The sequence below is a fragment of the Zea mays genome, chromosome 9 (genome assembly GCF_902167145.1).
Source record: "Zea mays cultivar B73 chromosome 9, Zm-B73-REFERENCE-NAM-5.0, whole genome shotgun sequence".
Taxonomy (NCBI): domain Eukaryota; kingdom Viridiplantae; phylum Streptophyta; class Magnoliopsida; order Poales; family Poaceae; genus Zea; species Zea mays.
In genome coordinates, this window is record NC_050104.1 from 122810836 (window position 1) to 122820056 (window position 9221).

Genomic DNA, 9221 nt, shown 5'->3' on the forward strand with positions numbered 1-9221 from the left:
GACTCTCTAAATTGTCTCTCTCACTAGCTAAACATAGCTAATCACGCTGGCGAGTCAAACTAGATATATAGTCTATTGGAGTGAGATATTACATATAATATATAATTTTTATAGAAAAAAAAATAGAAAGCTAAATAGAGAGCAAAAAATAAAGAATCACTTGGAGATGATCTTAGAGCATCTCCAAGAGACTAGCTAAATAACTTGTCAAACTAAATTTAGCTATTTAATAGCAAAATAGCTCTACAACAGACTAGCAATTTAACTTGCCAAGTTATTCGGCTCTCTAAATTAACTCTCTCACTAGCCAAATTTGGCTAGCAACTCTAGCTAGCCAAGCTAACTTGCATGTTGGAGAGTCTGTTGGAATAAAATGTTATATATAGAGTTTAATCTTTATAGAGAGAAAAATATAGAGTCAAAAATAAAAAGTCTCTTGGAGACGCTCTTAGAGGTCATTACTTTTTATATCTTCACTTTTAATTTCAAAATTTCACGCGGTGCAGTATACTGTATACAGGAGTACAAAACGATGTTTTGTTTATCCATATAGTCAATCTAGTGATCTTAGGCTTACGCGCGCGAGAGAGAAATGGCAGCGTGATAGTTTTAGGGATGACATTATATATAACATTAACAATCAAAGTCATGCAATTTTTTTAGACCAACAATCATCTCATGTTGTATGGCCATGGGCCATGGCTGAAAGAGTCTGAAAGAAGCCACCCGTGTCAGCTGTCAAATGCCGGGATGGAGATTGCGCGCGCCTTTTTCTGTGTCCGGAAGAAGACTTGGCTCAATGCTCTAGCTAGTAGATCGAACGTGCGTATCGACAAGCAATCAAAAAAAAAAAAAAAAAAACTTGCGTATCGACAACGAGTAGTGGCAACCAAAAGTTTGCTACCTGTCCATCACAAAACGGTTGTTTTGTTCGTCCGATAAAGAGACGCTCGCAAACAACCTCGTCTCCAATGCTCAGGAGCTGACTATAACTTTGGTTTAGAAAGTTTTTACATCTAATTTAGTACTATAACTTTGGTCTAGATTATTTTTTTTCCATTCGAGGTTATTTATAAAATTCATAAAAAATATTGATTTTTTAAAAAGGGTTTCTTTGGTGGTTTGCAATAGCACTCAAAGAAATAGTTGTTCTTTTTTGTGGTTTACAATGACACTTAAATAAATTGTATATTTGTTTTAGATACCGAGTGAAACTACCAAGGGCATAAATTAGCTTGGCGGTTCACTGCCTTAGCGGTCTGATCTTAGCACTTAGCGAAATGCATGTGTTAGAACAGTAGAAATCTCCTAGAATAATATGCTGGCTTAATATATGTTTTTATTGACAGGCTAGACTGACTCCTCCTTCTGCAGGAAAATATGACGTTGATCATTGTGCACCTGACAAGAGTTAGTGGATTTGGATGGGATCTACTGGGGTGGGCCTAGCAATTCCCTGTCCTTGATCACTTTACAACTCGAATCAGATTGGAAATGAAAAACCGTTTCCGAAAATCCCGTAACTAGTCCTCGTAATTGTATCGTTTCTGTAAAGACAATATCATTTTCGAAAAAACCGTTTATAAAATATGAATTTCAAATATCTATCAACATCATATCATATTGTTGTCGTTAACAAGTAAATTAGTTATGAAATCGGGTAAATTTCCGACCGACCGACGATCGTTTTCGTATAGATGATATCGTCTCCGATCGTTTTCATCCCTAGAAATCAGAACAAACAAGGGGCCACACCCGCTGATAGGCACGACTCATGCCAGTACGACATCTTGGGTTCGGCATGGTCAAGCTAACCATCTACTCTAGCCTAAAAGTACATATATACTTACTAGGTATGGGCCTGTGCCTTGCAAGTTGCAACGAGGCGGGTGAGTTCGGAGAGCGGCATTTAGGCTACAAATATATTTTTTGTTTATTTCTAAACACTAAGGTATGTGTAGTCTAGTGGTTAGCCCCAAATTTCTAGAGTAGATGGGTGTGGGTTCGGGTACTCGTTCTACACTATGTCGTGGTAACATCAGGTGTCCACATTAGATTCTTAATAGAGTAGTATAGATATAGACTATATAAAGAACTTATCTGGTGCAACCAGGACCATTGATGCAACCGTACAACAAGGAAAATGAATGGGGTGGGAGGACTTTTTAAAAATTTAAGGGAGAGGTGGGAGGGCTTTTACTATATAAAGGGTTAAATATTTTACCTTTGTTATTTTGTATATAAAAAGATTTATGTTTATAGTATATACTTAATTTTATTATATAGATCTTTAAACTATTTTTATAATAAATTTATGTAAAGATATAAATATTTTATGTGTTTCCTATAGATCTTGTTATTTTTTTAAAAAAAATCAACGACGGAAATACCATAATGTTAAGGTGTTGTTTGGCTCGTATATTTGTAATGTAATGAGTAACTGATAACGTTAAATCATGCTTGTTTAGATCTAATCATAATCAGATACCACACTAGAAAGTAGTACCAGCTTATTCAAAATTATTATGTTGATAGTCCAGCGTGAATTATTACATTATTATTATTTACGTCATATTTGGTGAACCAAACGGCTTACTCTTGATCGCTTGCGTCCTACGGAACGACGGAAGGGTGACGATGATGGGCTGTGACAGGAGTGGTGATGCAAATTGCCAATTAATGTGCCGTGGCAGCGTGACGTGTGGGACCTTTTGGCCACGGCTTCGGGATTGGACTTTGGGTGGCCGTACTCCAGTCTCCTCGAGCGGTGGCCAAATCCAGGATCTCGCGCTTCCGGACCAAACAGGTCCATCCAGCCAGCAAGCTTCTCCTCCTCCCCTGCCATCATACGTATCTGAACTCGGGTGTATTCAGTTTGATAGATATTTTTACAGAAGATGGTGGCTTATGGACAAGCAGTCTTTGGTTCGTGAATGAGCCGAGTACAAATTATTAAATTAAGACCTAGTTTGACTATTCTAGTATTGACCATAATCCACATGTATTGAGATGAATTATGGTGCAACTTAAACTAATTTATGGTGCTATATTCCAAATTAAGCAAGTATCCGAATGTAAATCCGAATTCGAACTATCCGTTTTGTATTCGTATCTAATAGTATTCGCATTCGTATTCGAATTCGAATTAAAATATGGTAAATAGTGACATTCGGATTCGTTTCCATGCGTATCCGATCCGAATCCATCACTAATTTTGGCAAACATCAAGTCATCCCCGTACACCCACTGTTTGGATTGGCTAGGCCACATGTCGGCAAGTTCCAACACATTTAAATGGTGTATACTTAGTTTAATTTTATTGTTAAATAATACCAATACAATTAGTCAAATATTATCAACATGAACCCTTATCATCCAAACAAACACACTCTGCATCCTTGTCATCCTCGATTAGATAGTTTGGGCGGTGGTAGTGTGGTACTCGTACCTGGTAGGGTTCAGATCCCGGAGACATCCTCCATCACCTTCCGCGGTCCAATTAAAAGTCGAACCTCCTGGGAGGACAGCTGGTAGCACCTAATTTGGCCATTATTCATCGCTATATAAGTAGTAGCACCGTAGTCCTGCGAATGATTTTGTCTATTTATGTTCACAGGACCATTGGATTTGATAAGGATCGCTATACAAGGAATATATATATATATATATATATATATATATATATATATATATATATATATATATATATATATATATATATATATATATATATATATAATCCCACTCCTTCGTCCTAGAAAAGAACACAATTCGAAGTGTCGAATAAGTTAAGGTCCCGTTTGTTTCTTTTTATTTTGAGGAATTAGAATCTTATTAATAGAATATGTTATTTTTTTAGAACGTGACATTCCACCACTTTCCAAAGTTATTATATAAGTCTATCTTAAATTCATAAGATGAGAGATGAAAATTGATTCTATAGATTTACATGTTATTTTTCCCATGCACAACTTGTAGCACACTCTTCTACTTACTTCGTTATAACATAAACTAGTGATGTTCGCGCGCTTTGCGCGCATAGTAGACATTTTCGAAATTAAGTGCTAAAAATATTACAGTACATCTTTGTAAGCAAGTAATTCTTGTATAATTGGCAAAGAAATCTTATTGATAATTTTCATTGCAAATTGACTCCCTGTTCCAATCTATTCAGAGAGGTACACTGTTCGGATATCACCAAAACATAATTTTTAAGAGTCAAATGGTTCCGTCCAAGAATTTTATTTTTGTATTTCATCACATGAGATATTTTTAACAGAGAGAAAGGCAGATTTGATAAAATATATACAATAATTAGAGCACTAAGCAGTCATTAGGATATGAATATTAATTATACAAGCTAATAATATTTAGTCTTGATGCCTCTTCAAGAAAGGCAATTTACCCTAAAGAGAAATGAGCTAGGCCATACGAACTGATTGTAGTGTTGTCAGCACTACAATTTTAGAGTTATAACAGGGGTTGCACAAAATTTAGACATTAGCTATTCTTTGAACTAATTCTATGCAGTTGCACATATCATTCTTGGCGGTGCCCTGGTTCTGTCGAATCCTTGATTTTTAGTGGTTCTTGTTTGTGCCTGTTGAATGAAATTTAGAGCATTAATAAATTTACCGAATATTACATAATAAGGCATAAATATGTGTTTGTGCTAAAGTATATAAAGAACAATTGATATTCTTGACTTGTATGAGGTAAGTGTATAGAAGTTTACCTTTTTGGAGGAGATTGAATATTAGGTTTGATCTCTTTGTCCTTGTCAGCAAGATCTCTTTGTCGGGTCTTGGTTTGTACGGAGGAATACTAATTTTGCCACCTTTGCAGAAATTGTTATAAACAATAGATACATCACACTGTTTTGCTCTAACTCTCTCACCATACCAGAACACAGCTTTACAGTGTTGGCACTCGTAGTCAGGCTTTCTATAATATGATCAGTTTGGATAACAAGCTGTAGATGTCATAAAAAGATTATCCACAAGAGTAAAGATGAAGAAGATTAGCAGTGTGAGGTATTTCGCATTGATGAGTCGTCGAAAAGCTCTTGTTGATTTTTTTTAGCAATTTACCTTTGAGTGTCTGTATATATTCCTTAGTAAAATGACATTAGTGTAAAGTTTCTATTGTTTAATTTGGTATGCCTATGTTTAGAGAAAACAGACATTATTTGTTAGCTTAAATATGTGTGGTGTGTGATATACATGCATATACACGGATATATCAATGCATACGAACAACTTACACATAAATATATATAATATATATGCTTTTGGCCATGTACATGTAATTATCTATAATTTACCTCTTTTAGCCATACGTTGTTGGTTTAAATAGCGTCTGCGGTTTTGCCTTGCTTCTGTAGCATTGATAATTGATGGTGAATACAATCCAGACGAACCTTTTTTAAAAAAATATGAATTGTATTATTTTTTGTTTCTGGTAATAATAAGTTTTTTCATCCGGGAAAGATATGTGTAGGAAAGTAGACTTATTGTTTTTCCTTTTTCTTATATTTCCAATGTGTTCATCGCAATCCATGGTGAGATTGTTTTGCAGGTCTCTATTTATCTGTGATACCACTCGTTTATCGATCTAATGATGGCAATTTGATTATCCGGTTTTGTATTACTACACTATTTCCCTAGCACACAAAAAATGTGTGTTTATTTCTTTATTGTTTTTAAATAGAAGTTTGTTTAGTTACGTATATATATTTTTTATAAATATAAGTGAACTAAGCTTTTGAAAACCAACTATGTTGCTATCTATGAGAAATAACAGGTAAGATATACCTTATTAGAAACGATGCACATGAATACATACGTACTTATGCCATTACTACAACATTGCTCCCGCGGTTAATAATAAAGGCCAGTTTGGATAAGCTCCGGAGCGCTCTGGCTCTTTGCCGACCGGCACCTCACAGCCCATGTGCGCTGGTTTCTAGCTATCCGGCTCCGTTCGTCCGTAAATCGCTCTCACAGCGAAGGGCTCTCTCCATGGTCAGAGCCGGAGCAACATGAAAAGGCAGAGCTGAAGCATTTGGGAGTCTTCCCAAAGAGGTCTTAAGAATGGGCAATGAATCTTCACAGTGTGTGTATATATAAATATGAACAACGAATATGTGTAATAGAAAGTGAAAAAAATGCTAATGATATTGCTAGATGTATTATGTGATGAAATGATTTATAGGAAATTACCTTTTGTTGTCGTAAGTCAGTCTTTCTTGCAATTTATATTTTTCTTTCTTGTTTGAGTCTTTTTTTCAAAGAGCTATCGAGGTTGTCTAGATGTCTTTGACCTGCAATAGGACTAAAAAAATATACGGAAGTTAGTAAAAAATAACCAATATCTTTTAACATTTTTCTTAAAAAAATTACAGAGAAAGCTCAATAGTATGGTCAATGATTTTTTTCTTTTTTTTTGCAGATGGACACTGAATATGAATAATGTATGTGTGTACATATTTGTATTAATACATTTATATATAAGTATGAACAATGAATATTTGTCATCAAAAGTTAAAAATGCTAATTCATAGTGAAAAGTGTAGCTAAGTATGCCCTCAATGGTGCACACGTCAGATCGAACGGCCGTGTAGTGAGAGCTAGCGAAAGATGAATATAGCTCTTTTTTTTTATTCCGCATGGTTGCAATGGTTCTATCGGTTTGGTAGAAATTCTGATACATTCGTCGTAGATTCGTCGTACATCTCTGGAGAGCAAGCGAAGCTGGACGTAGGCGCACCCGCTTTGCTGGCTACTGAAGAATCCCATCATCCCATGGCGAGATGATCAGGTTTTTCCTTCAGATATTCTCGATGGCCAGGTAAGAAATCTTGGTTATCGATCTCTATCTACCTTCTCTTCTACATCGTTTCTGTCCATCTTTCTCTCTCGCCACTACCTTCTTTCCATCGTTCTGATGCGAGATTTTGATTATGAAAGGGAGGCTCAGGATTCGCCGTCTCACGATGGCGAAACAGTCTCTTTCATCTGGTCCGTTGGGTGGTTACCCAGAGGATCCAGAGTTGGAACGTTTTCTAGATTTGGAGCGATTGCATCGGATGAACGAATGCTTAGTCGCATCAACTAGTAAAACGGGTCCAGTTGTTCATGGAGTAGAGAAGTTTCATGGAGGCCGTTTCTGGGCTCTTGCAAACAACTCCAATTCAGACTCAGATGTGGAACAAACCAGTGCTCTACCAAAGACACGACAATTGCATCAGTTGGCACCACCGGTATCATCAGTGGTTCCACATTATTTCCCAGCCGGATCTGTCCTATCTCCAGTATTGTCAACAGCTTCCGGGGATAGGTCTGTTAGATCTTTTTCCTCGCCAATGTTGGAGTCTGCGCAGAAACGAAAAGATCGGCGGCCTTGGAAGGGACGCATTCCAGCGCCTCGAGTGTCGCCGTGTTTAACATTGGGAGATGCAATCAGCAGGGCCAAAATCATACAGAAAAAAGCAAACTCTTGGCCACGATCTGGGATTACTAAGATGCATTCTTCTTTGGACCAGCGACAGCCATCAACCGTAATTAGGAAAGAATTTCAAAATTCTTCTAATGGGCGTATTCTCAGGCGTAATGCTGGGTGCGTTGATGGTCCAGTGTCCTCTGTTTCACGTACAATGAAATTGGGCCCTCGTATGCCGTATAGGCCCACAGCTGGCCTTGTCTCCCTGTTTGCACGAACGGGCACCAATATTGGGGTGTCTAGGGCTCCTATTGCACGTGAGCATTCTGAAAACAAATTTTCCGTCGCCCCTCTGTCTTTCGCTGCTTCCTACGCTCAGGTGGCGGCTCGGTCCATGGAGGGAGGGAATCGCCAAGGAGCGGCTGGGCGGGGAGGTGCACAGGAAAACCGCGGTGGTCGCTCTTCTGGCCAAGGGCAGTTCGCGGGGCGCTATGGGTACAGGAGGCCGCTCGGTTCTTTCAATGGCCATCGTGGCGGCTTCGATCAGGCTGGGAGAGGCCGGTCCAATTCCAATCTGGTTGGTTTTGCTGCTGGTTCGCGTGGTCGCTTTTCTGGAACTGGAACTTCATCGCATCTGGGGGGGCAGTATCTGGGGTGGCAGGGGCCTCAATCAGCCGGTCTCCTTGCCATCAGTTTCGGATGCGCAGAATTTGGCTGGGGTAGCTGCTCCCTCCACTGACCTTTTGGCTCAAGCAGTGGCGCTGTTGAGCCAGGCTATTAACCCACCGACGCCTCAGAGTTCCTCGGCTGCTGCTTCCGTGGTGCCTGGTCAGTCACATTTTTCTTGGGAAGATAAAGGAAAAGGAGTGTCGGATGAGCATCTTGTAGCCAAGCCTCCTGGGACAGTGAAACCAGCAGCGAAGGAGGGCAAGGCACCATACTGCTACAGGTGCCTTACTAAGGGGCATGTCATGAAGGTTTGCACAGCCAAACTCTATTGTGACATATGTCGATCTGAAGCACATAATACTGAGAGATGTCCGCAGTTTCGGGGAGATAAACCATCTGCATTAACGTGTGGTTACGCTGTGGATGGTTTGGGTTTTTTCTACATCCCTTTTGTTCATCAGCAGATTCAGAAGGTCGAAGCTCAGGCTGTTTCTGTGAGGGTCTCTGATGGCACGCTTTCTGAGGCTCAGATCATTTCTGAATTGGAAAGGCCGGTCTCCAGCAAGTGGAACTGGGAGGTTGTGAAAGTCGGTCCTAACTTGTTCAGGACATTTTTCCCGTCTCAAGATGATCTAGCTCATATGTTAGAATGGGGAGCGGTGCATACCAGATACAATGCAGTGATGAAAATTGAAGAAGCATCGGGGAAGTCTCTTGCCAAGTCGGAACTCAAGAAAGTTTGGGTTCAGTTCATTGGAATTCCTCCTGATATGTTGCAGTTCAAGTTGATTTGGGCGGTAGGTTCAGTTCTTGGGGTGACCAAAGCGGTGGATATGAGTTTTACAAACAAATATAATGTTGGTCGTCTTCAGGTTTGCGTGCTTGATCCTAGCATCATTCCACAATTTGTGGATGTTGTGATTGGTGATTTTCTATACGAACTGCAGTTCCGGGTGGAAGAGAAAACGTTGGAGGATAATCCTGTGCCGATGGATATGGATGATTATGATAGTGGAGAAAATAATGCGAACTCATCAAATAATAATGCCCCAGATAATCATAAAGGGGGAGCTGCTCCTAATGTCATTGGGTCAGCTAGCAACATTGAAGGG